Genomic DNA, 20509 nt, shown 5'->3' on the forward strand with positions numbered 1-20509 from the left:
TTAGAATATCCTCCTTGTGTAAAAAAATGCAGGGGGAACGGATTTCGACGGCTGTTTTTTGGCCGTCGGATTCTGTTCCCCCTGTAAAAAAAACAGCTGTCGGAATCCGTTCCCCCACTCCCATTATGAGAGACGTTGTAGTGGCGTAAAAAAATCTTATTTTATTTTGTGTGGGGATGGAGCTTACCTGGCACCAGTTTAAAGAAATATATTTTCGAGTTTTTACCTTTTATTTTGAAAGGAAAATATTGGATAAAAAAAAGCCAGCGAGCCGGGACTTGAACTTGGGTCACCTAAAAATCGTTGGCTCTAAATGTCAGTGCCTGGACCACTAGGCTGTGGCAACCTTGGAATTCAAAGCACTTTGATAGATATTAGAAGATCCTCTTTGTGTAAAAAATGCAGGGGGAACGGATTTCGACGGCTGTTTTTTGGCCGTCGGATTCTGTTCCCCCTGTAAAATAAACAGCTGTCGGAATCCGTTCCCCCACTCCCATTATGAGATGCGTTGTAGTGGCTTAAAAAAAAATCTTTTTTTTTGTGTGTGTGGGGATGGAGCTTACCTGGCCCCAGTTTAAAGAAATATATTTTCGAGTTTTTACCTTTTATTGTGAAAGGAAAATATTGGATAAAAAAAAGCCAGCGAGCCGGGACTTGAACTTGGGTCACCTAAAAAACTTTACCTCTAAATGTCAGTGCCTGGACCACTAGGCTGTCACAACCTTGGAATTCAAAGCACTTTGATAGATATTAGAAGATCCTCCTTGTGTAAAAAATACAGGGGGAACGGATTTCGACGGCTGTTTTTTGGCCGTCGGATTCTGTTCCCCCTGTAAAATAAACAGCTGTTGGAATCCGTTCCCCCACTCCCATTATGAGGTGTTTTAGTGGCTTAAAAAAATCTTATTTTATTTTGTGTGGGGATGGAGCTTACCTGGCACCAGTTTAAAGAAATATATTTTCGATTTTTTTTACCTTTTATTGTGAAAGGAAAATATTGGATAAAAAAAAGCCAGCGAGCTGGGATTTGAACTTGTGTCTCCTAAAAATCTTCAGCTCTTAATGTCTGGACCACTAGGCTGTCTCAACCTTGGAATTCAAAGCACTTTGATAGATATTAGAATATCCTCCTTGTGTAAAAAAATGCAGGGGGAACGGATTTCGACGGCTGTTTTTTGGCCGTCGGATTCTGTTCCCCCTGTAAAATAAACAGCTGTTGGAATCCGTTCCCCCACTCCCATTATGAGGTGTTGTAGTGGCTTAAAAAATCTTATTTTATTTTGTGTGGGGATGGAGCTTACCTTGCACCAGTTTAAAGAAATATATTTTCGATTTTTTTACCTTTTATTGTGAAAGGAAAATATTGGATTAAAAAATGCCAGCGAGCCAGGACTTGAACTTGGGTCACCTAAAAATACCTCTAAATATCAGTGCCTGGACCACTAGGCTGTGGCAACCTTGGAATTCAAAGCACTTTGATAGATATTAGAAGATCCTCCTTGTGTAAAAACTGAAGGGGGAACGGATTTCGACGGCTGTTTTTTGGCCGTCGGATTCTGTTCCCCCTGTAAAAAAAAACAGCTGTCGGAATCCGTTCCCCCACTCCCATTATGAGAGGCGTTGTAGTGGCTTAAAAAATCTTATTTTATTTTGTGTGGGGATGGAGCTTACCTGGCACCAGTTTAAAGAAATATATTTTCTAGTTTTTACCTTTTATTGTGAAAGGAAAATATTGGATTTTTAAAAAGCCAGCGAGCTGGGATTTGAACTTGTGTCTCCTAAAAATCTTCAGCTCTTAATGTCTGGACCACTAGGCTGTCTCAACCTTGGAATTCAAAGCACTTTGATAGATATTAGAAGATCCTCCTTGTGTAAAAAATGCAGGGGGAACGGATTTCGACGGCTGTTTTTTGGCCGTCGGATTCTGTTCCCCCTGTAAAATAAACAGCTGTTGGAATCCGTTCCCCCACTCCCATTATGAGGTGTTGTAGTGGCTTAAAAAAATCTTATTTTATTTTGTGTGGGGATGGAGCTTACCTGGCACCAGTTTAAATAAATATATTTTCGAGTTTTTACCTTTTATTTTGAAAGGAAAATATTGGATAAAAAAAAGCCAGCGAGCCGGGACTTGAACTTGGGTCACCTAAAAATCGTTGGCTCTAAATGTCAGTGCCTGGACCACTAGGCTGTGGCAACCGTCAATTCAAAGCACTTTGATAGATATTAGAAGATCCTCCTTGTGTAAAAACTGCAGGGGGAACGGATTTCGACGGCTGTTTTTTGGCCGTCGGATTCTGTTCCCCCTGTAAAAAAAAAACAGCTGTCGGAATCCGTTCCCCCACTCCCATTATGAGAGGCGTTGTAGTGGCTTAAAAAAATCTTATTTTATTTTGTGTGGGGATGGAGCTTACCTGGCACCAGTTTAAAGAAATATATTTTCTAGTTTTTACCTTTTATTGTGAAAGGAAAATATTGGATTTTTAAAAAGCCAGCGAGCTGGGATTTGAACTTGTGTCTCCTAAAAATCTTCAGCTCTTAATGTCTGGACCACTAGGCTGTCTCAACCTTGGAATTCAAAGCACTTTGATAGATATTAGAATATCCTCCTTGTGTAAAAAAATGCAGGGGGAACGGATTTCGACGGCTGTTTTTTGGCCGTAGGATTCTGTTCCCCCTGTAAAATAAACAGCTGTTGGAATCCGTTCCCCCACTCCCATTATGAGGTGTTGTAGTGGCTTAAAAAATCTTATTTTATTTTGTGTGGGGATGGAGCTTACCTTGCACCAGTTTAAAGAAATATATTTTCGATTTTTTTACCTTTTATTGTGAAAGGAAAATATTGGATTAAAAAATGCCAGCGAGCCAGGACTTGAACTTGGGTCACCTAAAAATCTATACCTCTAAATGTCAGTGCCTGGACCACTAGGCTGTGGCAACCTTGGAATTCAAAGCACTTTGATAGATATTAGAAGATCCTCCTTGTGTAAAAACTGCAGGGGGAACGGATTTCGACGGCTGTTTTTTGGCCGTCGGATTCTGTTCCCCCTGTAAAAAAAAACAGCTGTCGGAATCCGTTCCCCCACTCCCATTATGAGAGGCGTTGTAGTGGCTTAAAAAAATCTTATTTTATTTTGTGTGGGGATGGAGCTTACCTGGCACCAGTTTAAAGAAATATATTTTCTAGTTTTTACCTTTTATTGTGAAAGGAAAATATTGGATTTTTAAAAAGCCAGCGAGCTGGGATTTGAACTTGTGTCTCCTAAAAATCTTCTGGACCACTAGGCTGTCTCAACCTTGGAATTCAAAGCACTTTGATAGATATTAGAATATCCTCCTTGTGTAAAAAAATGCAGGGGGAACGGATTTCGACGGCTGTTTTTTGGCCGTCGGATTCTGTTCCCCCTGTAAAAAAAACAGCTGTCGGAATCCGTTCCCCCACTCCCATTATGAGAGACGTTGTAGTGGCGTAAAAAAATCTTATTTTATTTTGTGTGGGGATGGAGCTTACCTGGCACCAGTTTAAAGAAATATATTTTCGAGTTTTTACCTTTTATTTTGAAAGGAAAATATTGGATAAAAAAAAGCCAGCGAGCCGGGACTTGAACTTGGGTCACCTAAAAATCGTTGGCTCTAAATGTCAGTGCCTGGACCACTAGGCTGTGGCAACCGTGGAATTCAAAGCACTTTGATAGATATTAGAAGATCCTCCTTGTGTAAAAACTGCAGGGGGAACGGATTTCGACGGCTGTTTTTTGGCCGTCGGATTCTGTTCCCCCTGTAAAAAAAAACAGCTGTCGGAATCCGTTCCCCCACTCCCATTATGAGAGACGTTGTAGTGGCTTAAAAAAATCTTATTTTATTTTGTGTGGGGATGGAGCTTACCTGGCACCAGTTTAAAGAAATATATTTTCGAGTTTTTACCTTTTATTGTGAAAAGAAAATATTGGATTAAAAAAAAAGCCGGCGAGCCGGGATTTGAACTTGTGTCTCCTAAAAATCTTCAGCTCTTAATGTCTGGACCACTAGGCTGTCTCAACCTTGGAATTCAAAGCACTTTGATAGATATTAGAAGATCCTCCTTGTGTAAAAAATACAGGGGGAACGGATTTCGACGGCTGTTTTTTGGCCGTCGGATTCTGTTCCCCCTGTAAAATAAACAGCTGTCGGAATCCGTTCCCCCACTCCCATTATGAGATGCGTTGTAGTGGCTTAAAAAATCTTATTTTTTTGTGTGGGGATGGAGCTTACCTGGCCCCAGTTTAAAGAAATATATTTTTGAGTTTTTACCTTTTATTGTGAAAGGAAAATATTGGATAAAAAAAAGCCAGCGAGCCGGGACTTGAACTTGGGTCACCTAAAAAACTTTACCTCTAAATGTCAGTGCCTGGACCACTAGGCTGTCACAACCTTGGAATTCAAAGCACTTTGATAGATATTAGAAGATCCTCCTTGTGTAAAAAATACAGGGGGAACGGATTTCGACGGCTGTTTTTTGGCCGTCGGATTCTGTTCCCCCTGTAAAATAAACAGCTGTTGGAATCCGTTCCCCCACTCCCATTATGAGGTGTTTTAGTGGCTTAAAAAAATCTTATTTTATTTTGTGTGGGGATGGAGCTTACCTGGCACCAGTTTAAAGAAATATATTTTCTAGTTTTTACCTTTTATTGTGAAAGGAAAATATTGGATTTTTAAAAAGCCAGCGAGCTGGGATTTGAACTTGTGTCTCCTAAAAATCTTCAGCTCTTAATGTCTGGACCACTAGGCTGTCTCAACCTTGGAATTCAAAGCACTTTGATAGATATTAGAATATCCTCCTTGTGTAAAAAAATGCAGGGGGAACGGATTTCGACGGCTGTTTTTTGGCCGTCGGATTCTGTTCCCCCTGTAAAATAAACAGCTGTTGGAATCCGTTCCCCCACTCCCATTATGAGGTGTTGTAGTGGCTTAAAAAATCTTATTTTATTTTGTGTGGGGATGGAGCTTACCTTGCACCAGTTTAAAGAAATATATTTTCGATTTTTTTACCTTTTATTGTGAAAGGAAAATATTGGATTAAAAAATGCCAGCGAGCCAGGACTTGAACTTGGGTCACCTAAAAATCTATACCTCTAAATATCAGTGCCTGGACCACTAGGCTGTGGCAACCTTGGAATTCAAAGCACTTTGATAGATATTAGAAGATCCTCCTTGTGTAAAAACTGCAGGGGGAACGGATTTCGACGGCTGTTTTTTGGCCGTCGGATTCTGTTCCCCCTGTAAAAAAAAACAGCTGTCGGAATCCGTTCCCCCACTCCCATTATGAGAGGCGTTGTAGTGGCTTAAAAAAATCTTATTTTATTTTGTGTGGGGATGGAGCTTACCTGGCACCAGTTTAAAGAAATATATTTTCTAGTTTTTACCTTTTATTTTGAAAGGAAAATATTGGATAAAAAAAAGCCAGCGAGCCGGGACTTGAACTTGAGTCACCTAAAAATCGTTGGCTCTCAATGTCAGTGCCTGGACCACTAGGCTGTGGCAACCGTGGAATTCAAAGCACTTTGATAGATATTAGAAGATCCTCCTTGTGTAAAAACTGCAGGGGGAACGGATTTCGACGGCTGTTTTTTGGCCGTCGGATTCTGTTCCCCCTGTAAAAAAAAAAACAGCTGTCGGAATCCGTTCCCCCACTCCCATTATGAGAGGCGTTGTAGTGGCTTAAAAAAATCTTATTTTATTTTGTGTGGGGATGGAGCTTACCTGGCACCAGTTTAAAGAAATATATTTTCTAGTTTTTACCTTTTATTGTGATAGGAAAATATTGGATAAAAAAAAGCCAGCGACCTGGGATTTGAACTTGTGTCTCCTAAAAATCTTCAGCTCTTAATGTCTGGACCACTAGGCTGTCTCAACCTTGGAATTCAAAGCACTTTGATAGATATTAGAATATCCTCCTTGTGTAAAAAAATACAGGGGGAACGGATTTCGACGGCTGTTTTTTGGCCGTCGGATTCTGTTCCCCCTGTAAAAAAAACAGCTGTCGGAATCCGTTCCCCCACTCCCATTATGAGAGACGTTGTAGTGGCGTAAAAAAATCTTATTTTATTTTGTGTGGGGATGGAGCTTACCTGGCACCAGTTTAAAGAAATATATTTTCGAGTTTTTACCTTTTATTTTGAAAGGAAAATATTGGATAAAAAAAAGCCAGCGAGCCGGGACTTGAACTTGGGTCACCTAAAAGTCGTTGGCTCTAAATGTCAGTGCCTGGACCACTAGGCTGTGGCAACCGTGGAATTCAAAGCACTTTGATAGATATTAGAAGATCCTCCTTGTGTAAAAACTGCAGGGGGAACGGATTTCGACGGCTGTTTTTTGGCCGTCGGATTCTGTTCCCCCTGTAAAAAAAAACAGCTGTCGGAATCCGTTCCCCCACTCCCATTATGAGAGACGTTGTAGTGGCTTAAAAAAATCTTATTTTATTTTGTGTGGGGATGGAGCTTACCTGGCACCAGTTTAAAGAAATATATTTTCGAGTTTTTACCTTTTATTGTGAAAAGAAAATATTGGATTAAAAAAAAAGCCGGCGAGCCGGGATTTGAACTTGTGTCTCCTAAAAATCTTCAGCTCTTAATGTCTGGACCACTAGGCTGTCTCAACCTTGGAATTCAAAGCACTTTGATAGATATTAGAAGATCCTCCTTGTGTAAAAAATACAGGGGGAACGGATTTCGACGGCTGTTTTTTGGCCGTCGGATTCTGTTCCCCCTGTAAAATAAACAGCTGTCGGAATCCGTTCCCCCACTCCCATTATGAGGTGTTTTAGTGGCTTAAAAAAATCTTATTTTTTTTGTGTGGGGATGGAGCTTACCTGGCACCAGTTTAAAGAAATATATTTTCGATTTTTTTTACCTTTTATTGTGAAAGGAAAATATTGGATAAAAAAAAGCCAGCGAGCTGGGATTTGAACTTGTGTCTCCTAAAAATCTTCAGCTCTTAATGTCTGGACCACTAGGCTGTCTCAACCTTGGAATTCAAAGCACTTTGATAGATATTAGAATATCCTCCTTGTGTAAAAAAATGCAGGGGGAACGGATTTCGACGGCTGTTTTTTGGCCGTCGGATTCTGTTCCCCCTGTAAAATAAACAGCTGTTGGAATCCGTTCCCCCACTCCCATTATGAGGTGTTGTAGTGGCTTAAAAAATCTTATTTTATTTTGTGTGGGGATGGAGCTTACCTTGCACCAGTTTAAAGAAATATATTTTCGATTTTTTTACCTTTTATTGTGAAAGGAAAATATTGGATTAAAAAAAGCCAGCGAGCCGGGACTTGAACTTGGGTCACCTAAAAATCTATACCTCTAAATGTCAGTGCCTGGACCACTAGGCTGTGGCAACCTTGGATTTCAAAGCACTTTGATAGATATTAGAAGATCCTACTTGTGTAAAAAATGCAGGGGGAACGGATTTCGACGGCTGTTTTTTGGCCGTCGGATTCTGTTCCCCCTGTAAAAAAAAACAGCTGTCGGAATCCGTTCCCCCACTCCCATTATGAGAGACGTTGTAGTGGCTTAAAAAAATCTTATTTTATTTTGTGTGGGGATGGAGCTTACCTGGCACCAGTTTAAAGAAATATATTTTCGAGTTTTTGCCTTTTATTGTGATAGGAAAATATGTGATCAAAAAAAGTAATCGAGCCGGGACTTGAACTTGTTTCACCTAAAAATCATCAGCTCTCAAAGTCAGTGCATTGACCACTAGGCTGTGGAGGCCTAATTATTTTCAATTCTTTGATAGATATCTGAAGATCATCCTCGTGTAAGAAATACAGGGGGAACGGATTCCGACGGCTGTTTCTTTGCCGTCGGATTCTGTTCCCCCTGTAAAAAAAAAAACAGCTGTCGGAATCCGTTCCCCCACTCCCATTATGATAGGTGTGGATGTAGTGGCCTAAAAAAGCTTATTATATTTTGTGTGGGATGGAGCTTACATGGCACCAGTGTAAAATAAATATATTTTAGAGTTTTTGTCTTTTTCTATGATATTAAAGAATGGGATCAAAAAAAGTCCACAAGTCAGGACTTGAACTTGTGTCACCTAAAAATCATCCGCTCTTGAAGTCAGTGCATTGACCACTAGGCTGTGGGGGCCTGTTAATTAGCAGCACTTTGATAGATATTAGAAGATCCTCCTTGTGTAAGAAATACAGGGGGGAAAGAATCCGACGGCAAAAAATCATATGTCGGAATACGTTCCCATTATAACACAGTCTCAACCCAAAACGTCACATACTGACGCGTCTTGACCATTCGGCAACATACGACGAAAAAGGTACCCTTTAACGTCCATATGTGACGATTCGGGAATGGTTGGGTTTAGTTATGCGGTAGGGTACCGCTAGAAGGCGCTGCTGGTGCGCTTATGTGTGCGTCTCATATGGACGTTAAAGGGTACCTTTTTCGTCGTATGTTGCCGAATGGTCAAGACGCGTCAGTATGTGACGTTTTGGGGTGAGGTGTTGATGTAGTGGCTTGAATAAAGGTTGATAGTATTTAGTTTGAGGATAGAGGTTAACTGTCATCGTTTACATTTAAGCATTTGGCAGATTGTTGATCCAGAGCAAAGTAGTTTGAATTTCATGGTACACATTTTGTATTGTTTTCGGTTTCTGCTTTCCCTTGGAATCGAACCTATGACCTTAGCATTGCAAGCACCAATGCTCTACTGTTTGAGCTACAGGACAGCTCTTTAAACAAGTGCATCAGTTTAAGGAAATATATTTTCTAGTTTTTACCTTTTATTGTGAAAGGAAAATATTGGATTTAAAAAAAGCCAGCGAGCCGGGATTTGAACTTGTGTCTCCTAAAAATCTTCAGCTCCTAATGTCTGGACCACTAGGCTGTGGCAACCTTGGAATTCAAAGCACTTTGATAGATATTAGAAGATCCTCCTTGTGTAAAAAATACAGGGGGAACGGATTTCGACGGCTGTTTTTTGGCCGTCGGATTCTGTTCCCCCTGTAAAATAAACAGCTGTCGGAATCCGTTCCCCCACTCCCATTATGAGAGGCGTTGTAGTGGCTTAAAAAAATCTTATTTTATTTTGTGTGGGGATGGAGCTTACCTTGCACCAGTTTAAAGAAATATATTTTCGATTTTTTTACCTTTTATTGTGAAAGGAAAATATTGGATTAAAAAAAGCCAGCGAGCCGGGACTTGAACTTGGGTCACCTAAAAATCGTTGGCTCTAAATGTCAGTGCCTGGACCACTAGGCTGTGGAAACCTTGGAATTCAAAGCACTTTGATAGATATTAGAAGATCCTCCTTGTGTAAAAACTGCAGGGGGAACGGATTTCGACGGCTGTTTTTTGGCCGTCGGATTCTGTTTCCCCTGTAAAAAAAAACAGCTGTCGGAATCTGTTCCCCCACTCCCATTATGAGAGGCGTTGTAGTGGCTTAAAAAAAAATATTTTATTTTGTGTGGGGATGGAGCTTACCTGGCACCAGTTTAAATAAATATATTTTCTAGTTTTTACCTTTTATTGTGAAAGGAAAATATTGGATAAAAAAAAGCCAGCGAGCTGGGATTTGAACTTGTGTCTCCTAAAAATCTTCAGCTCTTAATGTCTGGACCACTAGGCTGTCTCAACCTTGGAATTCAAAGCACTTTGATAGATATTAGAATATCCTCCTTGTGTAAAAAAATGCAGGGGGAACGGATTTCGACGGCTGTTTTTTGGCCGTCGGATTCTGTTCCCCCTGTAAAATAAACAGCTGTTGGAATCCGTTCCCCCACTCCCATTATGAGGTGTTGTAGTGGCTTAAAAAATCTTATTTTATTTTGTGTGGGGATGGAGCTTACCTTGCACCAGTTTAAAGAAATATATTTTCGATTTTTTTACCTTTTATTGTGAAAGGAAAATATTGGATTAAAAAAAGCCAGCGAGCCGGGACTTGAACTTGGGTCACCTAAAAATCTATACCTCTAAATGTCAGTGCCTGGACCACTAGGCTGTGGCAACCTTGGATTTCAAAGCACTTTGATAGATATTAGAAGATCCTACTTGTGTAAAAAATGCAGGGGGAACGGATTTCGACGGCTGTTTTTTGGCCGTCGGATTCTGTTCCCCCTGTAAAAAAAAACAGCTGTCGGAATCCGTTCCCCCACTCCCATTATGAGAGACGTTGTAGTGGCTTAAAAAAATCTTATTTTATTTTGTGTGGGGATGGAGCTTACCTGGCACCAGTTTAAAGAAATATATTTTCGAGTTTTTGCCTTTTATTGTGATAGGAAAATATGTGATCAAAAAAAGTAATCGAGCCGGGACTTGAACTTGTTTCACCTAAAAATCATCAGCTCTCAAAGTCAGTGCATTGACCACTAGGCTGTGGAGGCCTAATTATTTTCAATTCTTTGATAGATATCTGAAGATCATCCTCGTGTAAGAAATACAGGGGGAACGGATTCCGACGGCTGTTTCTTTGCCGTCGGATTCTGTTCCCCCTGTAAAAAAAAAAACAGCTGTCGGAATCCGTTCCCCCACTCCCATTATGATAGGTGTGGATGTAGTGGCCTAAAAAAGCTTATTATATTTTGTGTGGGATGGAGCTTACATGGCACCAGTGTAAAATAAATATATTTTAGAGTTTTTGTCTTTTTCTATGATATTAAAGAATGGGATCAAAAAAAGTCCACAAGTCAGGACTTGAACTTGTGTCACCTAAAAATCATCCGCTCTTGAAGTCAGTGCATTGACCACTAGGCTGTGGGGGCCTATTAATTAGCAGCACTTTGATAGATATTAGAAGATCCTCCTTGTGTAAGAAATACAGGGGGGAAAGAATCCGACGGCAAAAAATCATATGTCGGAATACGTTCCCATTATAACACAGTCTCAACCCAAAACGTCACATACTGACGCGTCTTGACCATTCGGCAACATACGACGAAAAAGGTACCCTTTAACGTCCATATGTGACGATTCGGGAATGGTTGGGTTTAGTTATGCGGTAGGGTACCGCTAGAAGGCGCTGCTGGTGCGCTTATGTGTGCGTCTCATATGGACGTTAAAGGGTACCTTTTTCGTCGTATGTTGCCGAATGGTCAAGACGCGTCAGTATGTGACGTTTTGGGGTGAGGTGTTGATGTAGTGGCTTGAATAAAGGTTGATAGTATTTAGTTTGAGGATAGAGGTTAACTGTCATCGTTTACATTTAAGCATTTGGCAGATTGTTGATCCAGAGCAAAGTAGTTTGAATTTCATGGTACACATTTTGTATTGTTTTCGGTTTCTGCTTTCCCTTGGAATCGAACCTATGACCTTAGCATTGCAAGCACCAATGCTCTACTGTTTGAGCTACAGGACAGCTCTTTAAACAAGTGCATCAGTTTAAGGAAATATATTTTCTAGTTTTTACCTTTTATTGTGAAAGGAAAATATTGGATTTAAAAAAAGCCAGCGAGCCGGGATTTGAACTTGTGTCTCCTAAAAATCTTCAGCTCCTAATGTCTGGACCACTAGGCTGTGGCAACCTTGGAATTCAAAGCACTTTGATAGATATTAGAAGATCCTCCTTGTGTAAAAAATACAGGGGGAACGGATTTCGACGGCTGTTTTTTGGCCGTCGGATTCTGTTCCCCCTGTAAAATAAACAGCTGTCGGAATCCGTTCCCCCACTCCCATTATGAGAGGCGTTGTAGTGGCTTAAAAAAATCTTATTTTATTTTGTGTGGGGATGGAGCTTACCTTGCACCAGTTTAAAGAAATATATTTTCGATTTTTTTACCTTTTATTGTGAAAGGAAAATATTGGATTAAAAAAAGCCAGCGAGCCGGGACTTGAACTTGGGTCACCTAAAAATCGTTGGCTCTAAATGTCAGTGCCTGGACCACTAGGCTGTGGAAACCTTGGAATTCAAAGCACTTTGATAGATATTAGAAGATCCTCCTTGTGTAAAAACTGCAGGGGGAACGGATTTCGACGGCTGTTTTTTGGCCGTCGGATTCTGTTTCCCCTGTAAAAAAAAACAGCTGTCGGAATCTGTTCCCCCACTCCCATTATGAGAGGCGTTGTAGTGGCTTAAAAAAAATTATTTTATTTTGTGTGGGGATGGAGCTTACCTGGCACCAGTTTAAATAAATATATTTTCTAGTTTTTACCTTTTATTGTGAAAGGAAAATATTGGATTAAAAAAAAGCCGGCGAACCGGGATTTGAACTTGTGTCTCCTAAAAATCTTCAGCTCTTAATGTCTGACACTAGGCTGTCTCAACCTTGGAATTCAAAGCACTTTGATAGATATTAGAAGATCCTCCTTGTGTAAAAAATGCAGGGGGAACGGATTTCGACGGCTGTTTTTTGGCCGTCGGATTCTGTTCCCCCTGTAAAATAAACAGCTGTTGGAATCCTTCCCCCACTCCCATTATGAGGTGTTGTAGTGGCTTAAAAAAATCTTATTTTATTTTGTGTGGGGATGGAGCTTACCTTGCACCAGTTTAAAGAAATATATTTTCGATTTTTTTACCTTTTATTGTGAAAGGAAAATATTGGATTAAAAAAAGCCAGCGAGCCGGGACTTGAACTTGGGTCACCTAAAAATCTATACCTCTAAATGTCAGTGCCTGGACCACTAGGCTGTGGCAACCTTGGAATTCAAAGCACTTTGATAGATATTAGAAGATCCTCCTTGTGTAAAAAATGCAGGGGGAACGGATTTCGACGGCTGTTTTTTGGCCGTCGGATTCTGTTCCCCCTGTAAAAAAAAACAGCTGTCGGAATCCGTTCCCCCACTCCCATTATGAGAGACGATGTAGTGGCTTAAAAAAATCTTATTTTATTTTGTGTGGGGATGGAGCTTACCTTGCACCAGTTTAAAGAAATATATTTTTCGATTTTTTTACCTTTTATTGTGAAAGGAAAATATTGGATTAAAAAAAGCCAGCGAGCCGGGACTTGAACTTGGGTCACCTAAAAATCTATACCTCTAAATGTCAGTGCCTGGACCACTAGGCTGTGGCAACCTTGGAATTCAAAGCACTTTGATAGATATTAGAAGATCCTCTTTGTGTAAAAAATGCAGGGGGAACGGATTTCGACGGCTGTTTTTTGGCCGTCGGATTCTGTTCCCCCTGTAAAAAAAAACAGCTGTCGGAATCCATTCCCCCACTCCCATTATGAGAGACGATGTAGTGGCTTAAAAAAATCTTATTTTATTTTGTGTGGGGATGGAGCTTACCTTGCACCAGTTTAAAGAAATATATTTTCGATTTTTTTACCTTTTATTGTGAAAGGAAAATATTGGATTAAAAAAAGACAGCGAGCCGGGACTTGAACTTGGGTCACCTAAAAATCGTTGGCTCTAAATGTCAGTGCCTGGACCACTAGGCTGTGGCAACCGTGGAATTCAAAGCACTTTGATAGATATTAGAAGATCCTCCTTGTGTAAAAACTGCAGGGGGAACGGATTTCGACGGCTGTTTTTTGGCCGTCGGATTCTGTTTCCCCTGTAAAAAAAAAACAGCTCTCGGAATCCGTTCCCCCACTCCCATTATGAGAGGCGTTGTAGTGGCTTAAAAAAATCTTATTTTATTTTGTGTGGGGATGGAGCTTACCTGGCACCAGTTTAAAGAAATATATTTTCTAGTTTTTACCTTTTATTGTGAAAGGAAAATATTGGATTAAAAAAAAGCCGGCGAGCCGGGATTTGAACTTGTGTCTCCTAAAAATCTTCAGCTCTTAATGTCTGGACCACTAGGCTGTCTCAACCTTGGAATTCAAAGCACTTTGATAGATATTAGAAGATCCTCCTTGTGTAAAAAATGCAGGGGGAACGGATTTCGACGGCTGTTTTTTGGCCGTCGGATTCTGTTCCCCCTGTAAAATAAACAGCTGTTGGAATCCGTTCCCCCACTCCCATTATGAGGTGTTGTAGTGGCTTAAAAAAATCTTATTTTATTTTGTGTGGGGATGGAGCTTACCTGGCACCAGTTTAAAGAAATATATTTTCGAGTTTTTACCTTTTATTTTGAAAGGAAAATATTGGATAAAAAAAAGCCAGCGAGCCGGGACTTGAACTTGGGTCACCTAAAAATCGTTGGCTCTAAATGTCAGTGCCTGGACCACTAGGCTGTGGCAACCGTGGAATTCAAAGCACTTTGATAGATATTAGAAGATCCTCCTTGTGTAAAAAATGCAGGGGGAACGGATTTCGACGGCTGTTTTTTGGCCGTCGGATTCTGTTCCCCCTGTAAAAAAAAACAGCTGTCGGAATCCGTTCCCCCACTCCCATTATGAGAGACGATGTAGTGGCTTAAAAAAATCTTATTTTATTTTGTGTGGGGATGGAGCTTACCTTGCACCAGTTTAAAGAAATATATTTTCGATTTTTTTACCTTTTATTGTGAAAGGAAAATATTGGATTAAAAAAAGCCAGCGAGCCGGGACTTGAACTTGGGTCACCTAAAAATCGTTGGCTCTAAATGTCAGTGCCTGGACCACTAGGATGTGGCAACCGTGGAATTCAAAGCACTTTGATAGATATTAGAAGATCCTCCTTGTGTAAAAACTGCAGGGGGAACGGATTTCGACGGCTGTTTTTTGGCCGTTGATTCTGTTTCCCCTGTAAAAAAAAAACAGCTGTCGGAATCCGTTCCCCCACTCCCATTATGAGAGGCGTTGTAGTGGCTTAAAAAAATCTTATTTTATTTTGTGTGGGGATGGAGCTTACCTGGCACCAGTTTAAAGAAATATATTTTCTAGTTTTTACCTTTTATTTTGAAAGGAAAATATTGGATAAAAAAAGCCAGCGAGCCGGGATTTGAATTTGTGTCTCCTAAAAAACTTCAGCTCTTAATGTCTGGACCACTAGGCTGTCTCAACCTTGGAATTCAAAGCACTTTGATAGATATTAGAATATCCTCCTTGTGTAAAAAAATGCAGGGGGAACGGATTTCGACGGCTGTTTTTTGGCCGTCGGATTCAGTTCCCCCTGTAAAATAAACAGCTGTTGGAATCCGTTCCCCCACTCCCATTATGAGGTGTTGTAGTGGCTTAAAAAATCTTATTTTATTTTGTGTGGGGATGGAGCTTACCTTGCACCAGTTTAAAGAAATATATTTTCGATTTTTTTACCTTTTATTGTGAAAGGAAAATATTGGATTAAAAAAAGACAGCGAGCCGGGACTTGAACTTGGGTCACCTAAAAATCGTTGGCTCTAAATGTCAGTGCCTGGACCACTAGGATGTGGCAACCGTGGAATTGAAAGCACTTTGATAGATATTAGAAGATCCTCCTTGTGTAAAAACTGCAGGGGGAACGGGTTTCGACGGCTGTTTTTTGGCCGTCGGATTCTGTTCCCCCTGTAAAAAAAAACAGCTGTCGGAATCCGTTCCCCCACTCCCATTATGAGATGCGTTGTAGTGGCTTAAAAAATCTTATTTTATTTTGTGTGGGGATGGAGCTTACCTGGCACCAGTTTAAAGAAATATATTTTCGAGTTTTTGCCTTTTATTGTGATAGGAAAATATGTGATCAAAAAAAGTAATCGAGCCGGGACTTGAACTTGTTTCACCTAAAAATCATCAGCTCTCAAAGTCAGTGCATTGACCACTAGGCTGTGGAGGCCTAATTATTTTCAATTCTTTGATAGATATCTGAAGATCATCCTCGTGTAAGAAATACAGGGGGAACGGATTCCGACGGCTGTTTCTTTGCCGTCGGATTCTGTTCCCCCTGTAAAAAAAAACAGCTGTCGGAATCCGTTCCCCCACTCCCATTATGATAGGTGTGGATGTAGTGGCCTAAAAAAGCTTATTATATTTTGTGTGGGATGGAGCTTACATGGCACCAGTGTAAAATAAATATATTTTAGAGTTTTTGTCTTTTTCTATGATATTAAAGAATGGGATCAAAAAAAGTCCACAAGTCAGGACTTGAACTTGTGTCACCTAAAAATCATCCGCTCTTGAAGTCAGTGCATTGACCACTAGGCTGTGGGGGCCTATTAATTAGCAGCACTTTGATAGATATTAGAAGATCCTCCTTGTGTAAGAAATACAGGGGGGAAAGAATCCGACGGCAAAAAAACATATGTCGGAATACGTTCCCATTATGAGAGGTGTTGATGTAGTGGCTTGAATAAAGGTTGATAGTATTTAGTTTGAGGATAGAGGTTAACTGTCATCGTTTACATTTAAGCATTTGGCAGATTGTTGATCCAGAGCAACGTAGTTTGAATTTCATGGTACACATTTTGTATTGTTTTCGGTTTCTGCTTTCCCTTGGAATCGAACCTATGACCTTAGCATTGCAAGCACCAATGCTCTACTGTTTGAGCTACAGGACAGCTCTTTAAATAAGTGCATCAGTTTAAGGAAATATATTTTCGAGTTTTTACCTTTTATTGTGAAAGGAAAATATTGGATTAAAAAAAGCCAGCGAGCCGGGACTTGAACTTGGGTCACCTAAAAATCTATACCTCTAAATGTCAGTGTCTGGACCACTAGGCTGTGGCAACCTTGGAATTCAAAGCACTTTGATAGATATTAGAAGATCCTCCTTGTGTAAAAAATGCAGGGGGAACGGATTTCGACGGCTGTTTTTTGGCCGTCGGATTCTGTTCCCCCTGTAAAATGAACAGCTGTTGGAATCCGTTCCCCCACTCCCATTATGAGGTGTTGTAGTGGCTTAAAAAAATCTTATTTTATTTTGTGTGGGGATGGAGCTTACCTGGCACCAGTTTAAAGAAATATATTTTCGAGTTTTTACCTTTTATTGTGAAAGGAAAATATTGGATAAAAAAAGCCAGCGAGCCGGGACTTGAACTTGGGTCAACTAAAAATCTTTGGCTCTAAAATGTCAGTGCCTGGACCACTATATGAAGATTTTTAGGAGACACAAGTTCAAATCCCGACTCGCTGGCTTTTTTTAAATCCAAAAAACAGCCGTCGAAATCCGTTCCGTATCCGTATTTCTTACACAAGGAGGATCTTCTAATATCCATCAAAGTGCTTTATTTCCAAGGTTGCCACAGCCTAGTGGTCCAGGCACTGACATTTAGAGCCAAATATTTTTAGGTGACCCAAGTTCAAGTCCCGGCTCGCTGGCTTTTTTAAAATCCAATATTTTCCTTTCACAATAAAAGTTAAAAACTCGAAAATATATTTCTTTAAACTGGTGCCAGGTAAGCTCCATCCCCACACAAAATAAAATAAGATTTTTTTAAGCCACTACAACGCCTCTCATAATGGGAGTGGGGGAACGGATTCCGACAGCTGTTTTTTTTTACAGGGGGAACAGAATCCGACGGCAAAGACACAGCCGTCGGAATCCGTTCCCCCTGTATTTCTTACACAAGGAGGATCTTCTAATATCTATCAAAGTATTGCAAATAATTAGGCCTCCACAGCCTAGTGGTCAATGCACTGACTTTGAGAGCTGATGATTTTTAGGTGAAACAAGTTCAAGTCCCGGCTCGATTACTTTTTTTAATCACATATTTTCCTATCACAATAAAAAGCAAAAACTCGAAAATATATTTCTTTAAACTGGTGCCAGGTAAGCTCCATCCCCACACCAGTGTTAATTTTGACAGCAAATTTTGATTTAGTTTTAGTCATAGTCTTTTGACTAAAATGCCATTTTAGTTTTATTCATATTTCAGTCATCTGAATTGTTTTAGTTTTAGTCTAGTTTTAGTCGACTAAATACAATAAGATACAATAGTTTTAGTCTAGTTTTAGTCGACTAAATACAATAAGATTTTAGTCGACTAAATACAATAAGATTTTAGTCGACTAAATCTACAGTAGATTTAGTCGACTAAAATAGAATGGGTTTAGTTCAATTGTAATGCTTTTGTAATTCAATTTAGAATTTCTCTAAAATTTCCAAACCCATTATATTCCCGTAGAAAACATCTATTAACCTGTTAATAGAAATAATTTTTAAAGTTTGAACTTGCAACACAGACACAGATTTAGCACTGTGACACAAAATAATATCTTAAACTTCTAAAAGAACAGTCTTTTTTTTCCTCCAATGAATGATTATGCAGTCTTTAACTTACATATGTCATTCTTTATTCTTTCAAGCAGATATATTTATTTGTATAAATTAAATAGAATGAATCCTTATTAAAGCTATTAAACAGCAGTGAATGCTTTTCTCTTTTTATTTTGTTGTTTGATCAATATTAAGGGCCAATCCCAATTCTACCCCTTACCCCTTCACTTACCCCTTCCCCTCTGTTTTGCTCGTGCACGTGGAGGGGTAGGGCTGTCTCGATTCTCTTCTGGTTGGAGGGGAAGGGCTAAGGGGAAGGGCCAGATAGCCCTTCAAACGAAGATTTTTCGGGACCACACTTCAAACGAAGGGGTATGAGAAGTGTCACTGCATACACCAGCTACAGACGCAAAATGGCTGCCCAAGCAAAAAATTTGACCATAAATGTAAGAATTGTTGACTTTAATAAGTATTTTAACGACAAATAATGATTTGCTTTATGTTACATTCAATCTTGTGTTCATATTTACGGTCAGTTCCTTCAAAGAAACGTTTGTAAAAAAATCTCTTCTCCCCCGAACAAAGCACACAAGCTATTGGTGCGTTCAAGTCATCTCGTAAAGATCGTATTTATGAGTTGAACGCACATGAACTCCACACAATGTCGTATTTCACACAGTTTCACACAGTAAATAAATAAATAGGTCAAAATAGGACAAACATAGGTCTGTACCTCCAACGTGTTAATACAACACCACAGAAAACAAGTCCTGTGCATCTTGGAAGTTTGTGATAAACATCGGCGCATCTCCTGTGACGTAGGCGACGACGTATAATGACGTGTAACGGTGTAGTAGTGGTGTCCCATTTCTTAGGGGAATATTTTCACCCCTACGCCTTGCCACTCTGTTTCAAGGGTCAAGGGGAAGGGGAAGGCGAAGGGTTAGGGGTAGACGAAGGGGAAAGGGGTAGAAGTGTACAGAAGACATTAGGTTTATTACGCACTGTCACTTTAAGACCGTGTGCAGATCCAATTGCACTGCTGAAGCACATCCGATATTCTCACAACTGTACGTTCTGTAAAGACATAACCAACTGTGTTTACGCGAATACTCTCCAAAACGGACATTTAGATATAATGTTGTGTGTATTTGTCCATTCAGACGCGAAAGAGAGCTCAATTCAGTCCTTGCGCGCAGCGCGCTGTATACAGCGGTCTATGTGCAGGGCTGCGCACGCTTCGGGTCGTGTGTGTGTGTGTCTGTGTTCGCACAGAAAAACATACCGAATAAAGCTCTCTTTCGCGTCGTCACTCTTATTCGAAAATATATTTCTTTAAACTGGTGCCAGGTAAGCTCCATCCCCACACAAAATAAAATAAGATTTTTTTAAGCCACTACAACGCCTCTCATAATGGGAGTGGGGGAACGGATTCCGACAGCTGTTTATTTTACAGGGGGAACAGAATCCGACGGCCAAAAAACAGCCGTCGAAATCCGTTCCCCCTGCAGTTTTTACACAAGGAGGATCTTCTAATATCTATCAAAGTGCTTTGAATGCCAAGGTTGAGACAGCCTAGTGGTCCAGGCACTGACATTTAGAGGTAAAGATTTTTAGGTGACCCAACTTAGTAGCCTATATTCAAACGATAAAAGGATGAAATATTTTTTTAAATTTTTGCAAGGTAAGTTTAAAACGATGCAATACAAATTTAATAAAAAATAAAGTTAAATCACAAAAAGCACTTAATTGTGACAGTAAGCATTTCATCACAGCAGGTGGCGATCAAGATCTTGTTTATGCACAAACTTTAACAACCACATGTTCTTTCAAGAGACCAGCAGGATTAGTAGACAATAAATGAGTTTTAAGGTTTTAAGCCATATGAGAGAGTTGATCATTCACATGACGCTACTATTTATAATGTAGGCCTGCTACCTGTAATAAATGTCACCTGCTCGCAGGTAATGTTCAGAGGTGGACAGTAACAAAGTAGCCTACATTTACTGAGTAATACTGTAGCTTTGAGTATAATTTTTTTTCTGGAAACTCTTTACTTGAACTTCACTACATTTAAAAGACAATATCGTACTTTTTACTCCACTACATTTCTGTCAAGGTAACGTCAGTCGGATGGATGTCAGAACCCGACGTCGGATTGACGTCCAACGTAGGATTTTGGTTGGAAATTAAATTTTGATCATTTTCAACCACAATACAATGTCTGTCCAACGTTGGAGATATGTCCATCTGGCGTTGGATTCTGAAATCAACCTGATTTTCATTTTCAACGTTGGGTTTGGTCTTCTAAATGCGAATTTTGTTATTTGTTTTGGAGCACACTAGCTTATAAATAACAGTAAGGCTAACATATTCATACAAAAAAAAAAAAACTTAAATAGGGCACTATCTGAGGGAACAGCCATTTGGGTGTCCGAAACCATTGTTATTGAGTGCACTTATTCAATCTCACATTCAATCTCACTAGAACTGTGTGCTATAGAAATAAATTATATTGATGTGAGGGTAGGTAG

Source organism: Phoxinus phoxinus (assembly GCF_949152265.1).
Source record: "Phoxinus phoxinus genome assembly, chromosome: 8".
NCBI lineage: Eukaryota > Metazoa > Chordata > Actinopteri > Cypriniformes > Leuciscidae > Phoxinus > Phoxinus phoxinus.